We start from the raw sequence: 6,307 nt of genomic DNA, 5'->3' as shown, positions 1-6,307 counted from the left end.
GGTTTTGACACCGACATTGGTGCTTTCATTGAGAGTTCCTCTGTGCCGTCGCCATCAGGAAGGATGCCTCGTCCCGTCTTTAAATACGACACTGTTGCTAAAGGAGCTTTGGCTATCGGCCAAACTCTCCGGCTGGGCGGTTTCCTTATGACCGCATGTCCGGCCACCGCGCCGATGATGACTTCTCGGGTCATCGAAAGCAATCTTCACATTAGCTCGGAACTCGCCGAGCAGTTAGATCCGATGGAGCTCTCTTCCGTAAACGAGCTCTTGGATCGCATCGCCGCCCTGGGAGTCGCTACAGACTACGATCATATTGGGCCTAAAACCGATCTGAGAGAGATCAATTCTCCCCAGGTTACCCACCATGTTGCCGTGGTTGAGGAGCAATACTGCGACCCTTCCTCTATTTTAAGGACTAGCTATGTCCGGATTCCCGATCCCTCCATGCCGGATTCCCGCGGAGGGGAGGACGTAACTCAAGCCCTGAACCTAAAGTCAGGCAACAGGCTAGATGCATTGGACAACATCCAAGAACCCAAGCTTCCGAGTTCAGAAACTTCTTGGCCCCTGAGCCTGAGATTGGACGGGGTTTCGGATTTAATTCCACCCGCCCACCCAAACATAAGCGATCTATCCCAAATCCGGCAAGAGCCCACAGAAACAGTACACCATTACTAGGCCAGATTCCTCCTGGTTATGAACAGGATAAAGGACTGCCGTGAGGAGGACGCGATTACATTCTTCTGCAATAATTGCACGCACAAGGGAATCCTCAACACCGTAAGTCGTCGTGAAATTACACGCTTTGCTAACTTGGCGCCCATAGTACGAAAGTACTGTGAGATGGAAAGCGCCTTGAAAACCGAAATCAATTTTTGGGACAATCCGGCCCTGAATACAACCCCAGTCCGAAATAAAAGGGTGCATCATTGCCAGGCACCTGGGTTAAATACCAAAAAGCAAAAACCTTCTATAGGGCATGGAACCGTACTGGAGGGATGGCTCAATGGACCCTGCAAAATTCATAGTACAGAGGGCGCCACTCCAACTCATAGCCTTAGAGCATGTTGGATACTGCGGCAGATGGCCAAAAGTGGCGAAGAGCTTCTAGCTCCAGAGCATCAGCCCAAGGATACCAGTACGGTATTAACAGTCTTCGAGACGTTCGCATCAAATAATATGCAGAAATGAACACTCCGCAGCCTTGCCAAAGTCTACCAAGTAGCAACAATAAACCCACGGAGACACGGCTATTACCTTTAATGCCAGTGACGAACCTAAATTCTGAACAGCCCGAGCACCAGCCGCACTGGTCCTCAGTCCAATAGTGGACGGCTTTCGCCTCACAAAGGTACTCATGGACGGTGCCAGCGGATTGAACCTCATTTACGAGGAAACCCTCCGAAAAATGGAAATAGACTGGAGCCGCATTGAGCGAAGCAACACAACCTTTAGAGGAATAATCCCCAGTCGGGAAGCATGTTGTATAGGAAAAATCACACTGGATGTGGTATTCGGCACGCCGGATAATTACAGGTCCGAGGAGGTCACGTTTCATGTGGCCCCATTCAGCAGCAGATATCACGCTCTATTAGGGAGAGAGGCATTCACAATTTTTCAAGCTATACCCCATTACGGGTACATGAAGCTCAAAATGCCTGGGCCCAACGGAATCATCACTCTTGCTAGTGACCCGGACATAGCACTCCGCACCGAAAATAAGACAGCCGCACTGGCCCTTGAGGCACTATCCGAAGCCCTAGCGGCCGAAGAACTCACTACGCTGTGCTCCATGGTGAATAGGGACGATGTGATACTCGATAAGAGATCCAAGTCCACCTCCGTTAAACCAGCGAACGAAATAGTCAAATTCCAAGTCCATCCAACGCCCTACGAAAACGGCCTCCATCGGGGCACAATTAAACCCTGATGTAGACGCCACACTACGAGAATTCCTATGTGAAAATTGGGACATTTTTGCCTGGCACCCTTCAGACATGCCAGGAATCCCACGCCGGCTGGCCGAGCACAGCCTAAACATCCTAAAAGGATTCAAGCCAGTCAAACAGGCTCTACGGCGTTTCTCCGAACCCAAGAGACATGCCATGGGAGAGGAGCTAGCCAAATTATTGGAGGCCAGATTCATCAGAGATATAAAACATCCGGACTAGCTAGCAAACCTGGTGATGATACCAAAGAAGGACAAATCCTGGCGTCTATGCGTCGGTTTTAAGGACCTCAACAAGGCTTGCCCAAAGGATCCCTTCCCACTCCCCCGCATCGATAAAATTATCGACGCTACCGCATGACACGATTCATTGTGTTTCCTCGAAGCATACCCCGGCTACCACCAAATTAAGATGGCAGAGCCCGACCAGGCCGCAATGACATTCATCACCCCATACGGCCCATTCTGCTTCAACACAATGCCCTTTGGGCTCAAAAACACCGGCGCAACATATCAACGCATGATTCAGACATGTCTGGCAAACCAGGTCGGCAAAGCAGTGGAGGCATACATAGATGATGTGGTCGTCAAAACCAAGCACGTCGAAACTCTAGTAGATGATTTGAGGCTCACGTTCGATAATCTCCGAACATATGACATTAAGCTTAACCCGGAAAAATGCGTTTTTGGCGTACCAGCCGGAAAGCTCTTGGGCTTCATTGTATCCGGTAGAGGAATTGAAGCAAACCCAGCCAAGATCCGAGCTCTATCACAATTGGATATCCCAAAGGACCTCAAACAAATACAAAAATTGACGGGATGTGTGGCGGCTCTAAGCCGCTTTATCTCCTGTTTAGGAGAAAAGGCGTTACCTCTTTATCACCTCCTCCGACGCACCGAACACTTCGAGTGGACGGATTCCGCCACGGCCGGACTCGAAGAAATAAAAGCCATATTGGCAACAAACCCGGTCCTGGCCGCGCCCAACATGGGCGAACCAATGCTATTATATATCGCGGCAACTCATCAAGTTGTGAGCGCAGTGCTTGTTGTCGAACGAGAAACGGATGGACACAAGTTCCCCCTTCAAAAACCAGTTTACTACGTGTCCATTGTCCTAACTCCATGCAAGTCACAATACCCGCATTATTAGAGGATAGCGTACGCGGTGTTCATGGCATCCCGGAAACTACGACACTACTTTCAAGAGTGTTCGATAACAGTAGCCTCTGAAGTACCTCTTCACGACATTATAAAAAACCGTGACGCGACGGGCCGGATTGCCAAATGGGCCATTGAGCTCCTCCCGTTCGACATAACCTATAAGCCACAATGAGCTATTAAGTCACAAGTTTTGGCCGACTTCGTCGCCGAATGGACTGAAGCCGAACTCCCTAAAGAGTACGGCGCATATTCCAACTCGATAATGCACTTCGACGGCTCCAAAATGTTGGCCGGTCTGGGGGCCGGCGTCGTTTTGACGTCCCCAACCGGAGATACGGTTCAATACGTACTCCAAATAATGTATACAGACTCCAACAACGCAGCCGAATACGAGGCCCTTCTACACGGCCTCCAGATGGCAGTCTCCATGGGCATTCAACGCCTAGAGGTGCGTGAGGATTTGAACGTCGCGATATCCCAAATAAATGGAGACTTCGATGCCAAGGATCCGAAAATGGCAGCTTATCGCAACGCCGTCCTAAAAATGTCAGCTCGGTTTGAAGGGCTCGAATTTCACCATATAGCCCGGGATAACAACCAGGCAGTAGACGTATTGGCGTGCATTGGCGCAAAGCGTGATGCCGTCCCTCCCAACATCTTCCTAGAGAGGTTGTTCAAGCCATCTGTACTATGGGAGGGAGAATCCGGAAATAACAACCAGGACCCAACCGCACTGCCCGAAGCCAAACATTCTGACACAATTGGTGGTTCTGCCAACAAAGTAACATCTTCAGCCCACGTAATAATGGCAATCATTGCCCCATGGACGGAACCATTCCTAGCCTACCTAACCAGGCAGGAACTTCCTGAGGACTAAAATGAGGCCCGCTACATAGTGCGGCGATCTAAAGCCTATAAGGTCCATGAGGGAGAGCTTTACAAGAAAAGCACAACCGGAGTCCTTCAAAGGTGTATCTCCAAAGAGGAAGGGCGGAACCTTCTGGCTGAAATTCATGCCGGACTCGGCGGGCACCACGCCGCAGCCCGGGCCCTTGTAGGCAAGGCCTTCCATACAGGATTTTGGCCGACGGCCCGAGAAGATGCTCAGGACTTAGTCCAACGATGCGTTGGTTGCCAACTCTTTGCTAATCAAAGCCACATGCCACCCACCGCCCTCAAAGCTATACCCATAACCTGGCCCTTTGCGGTCTGGGGGCTTGACATGGTTGGACCCCTTAAAGGAGGAACCCACAAGCAAAAATACCTACTGGTCATGGTGGATAAATTCACCAAATGGATAGAGGCCAAACCTGTTAAGATGGCCGAATCCGGACCGGTGATAGACTTCATATCAGGGGTCGTACACCGTTACGGCGTCCCCCATAGCATCATCACTGATAACGGCACGAACTTTACGGCCGACGAGGTCAAACTCTGGAGCAAACACATGGGCATCAAGCTCGACTATGCTTCAGTCTATCACCCTCAAACTAACGGTCAAGTCGAGTGAGCAAATGGTCTAATCATGAGCGGCATCAAACCCAGATTAGTGCGGTCCCTCAAGGAATCTAACACGCACTGGGTAGAGGAGCTCGACTCTGTACTCTGGGGGCTGTGGACCACTCCAAATCGCACCACCGGATTTACACCATTCTTTATGGTATATGGCGTAGAGGCAGTTCTGCCCTGTGACATATTTCATGACTCACCTCGCGTGCGCATGTACGAAGAAAGAGAAGCCGAGCTCGATCGGCGGGACAGTTTGGACGCATTGGAGGAGGAGCGGGACGTGGCAAAAGCCCGTTCCGCATTTTATCAACAACAAGCTCGAAGATATCAAAGCAGAGAAGTACGGGCCAAAACTTACAACGTTGGCGAGTTAGTTCTACGCCTACCGGACAAGAAAAAGGACAAACTCAAGCCCAAATGGGAAGGTCCCTTTATCATCAACCAAGTCCTCACCAGTGGTGCGTACCGTCTGCGAGATGCAACGGATAACCGACTCGAGCCGAACCCATGGAACGTAGCCCGTCTCCGAAGATTCTATGCCTAGCGCCGGATTCTGAGTTCGTGTCCTTCCTCCATCTACATTTTACATATTAGTTGTCTTCTGTTTCTCTCCTTCTCCCTCCTTTTCTATTGCAGCCTTTGAAAGCTTGTTCGCGCATTATTCACAAACACTTGACGCGCTATCCGCGCTCATTATACTTGGGGGCTTCTTTAACAGAAGTTTATTTATACGGGCTTCATGCCCAACACATGTGTCACACTTTCGCATGTACCTTTTATTCACCATTATATGCATCCATATGACTTAAGTTTTGGCCAAGCTGGGTTGCCTGGCTCCTGTGCTTACCCCTACGTTCCCGATTGTTCGGCTAGGCGGTAACGGGAGCACCTCTGTGATTGTTACTGCCGGGTCAGCCAGATGTGTACCTCAGACTGGGTGAACCCGAAAGCTAGCGTTCTTAAGAGAATATTCGGTCGGTGAACTAAAAGACGATTTCTTACCTATTTATTTATCTGCCCCCAGATGTTTTTCTGCTCTTTTCGTAGTCCGGACATGCACTTTAGGGCATGCCTCCCAGGGAAAGGAACCCCTAACGGAACTATTCTCCCTGGAAGATGTTTCTTACTAACCATGTAATATAACATAACTAGTTGGGCACTTGTCTGATAAAGCACTAATGACCCCTACGCCTGGTCTCCACGCATGCTCCGGTTCTTACATAACTGTGAGGGTATTCGGACACACTCTGGACTATTGGGTCCCGAGGTTGAAGCAAAAAGGTCCGCTATGACAAACGATCTATAATCCGGCTAGAAGGCATTTTACATGTCATCTTAAATTACATAGTCAATCCGACTGATTGTATTCCTCTTCAATGACATCTAATAGGCTGTCTAGTTTACAGTCCTGCTGGGAATACTTTGCGGCCAACTCTACATGGTTGTACACTAAGCTCACAGGGATCTCCTTCCCATCGGGCCCTGCGGGTCCGACCTCGGCCATGTGGTTTGGGTCAGTCTTCGTGTACCGCGTCTTCACCATGGCCCAGGCTTCCCTGGCGCCCTGACGGCAGGCCGATATCTTCCATAATCGGAAGCGCCGCCGCACTCCCTGAAGCCTCTCTGCAAGCTCTCCAAGGCCTTCGGGCGGGGAGAGAGATGACCACAAGGCCTGGGTGACGC

This window comes from Triticum aestivum, chromosome 4B, assembly GCF_018294505.1.
Source record: "Triticum aestivum cultivar Chinese Spring chromosome 4B, IWGSC CS RefSeq v2.1, whole genome shotgun sequence".
NCBI lineage: Eukaryota > Viridiplantae > Streptophyta > Magnoliopsida > Poales > Poaceae > Triticum > Triticum aestivum.
This window is presented reverse-complemented; position numbering follows the sequence as displayed.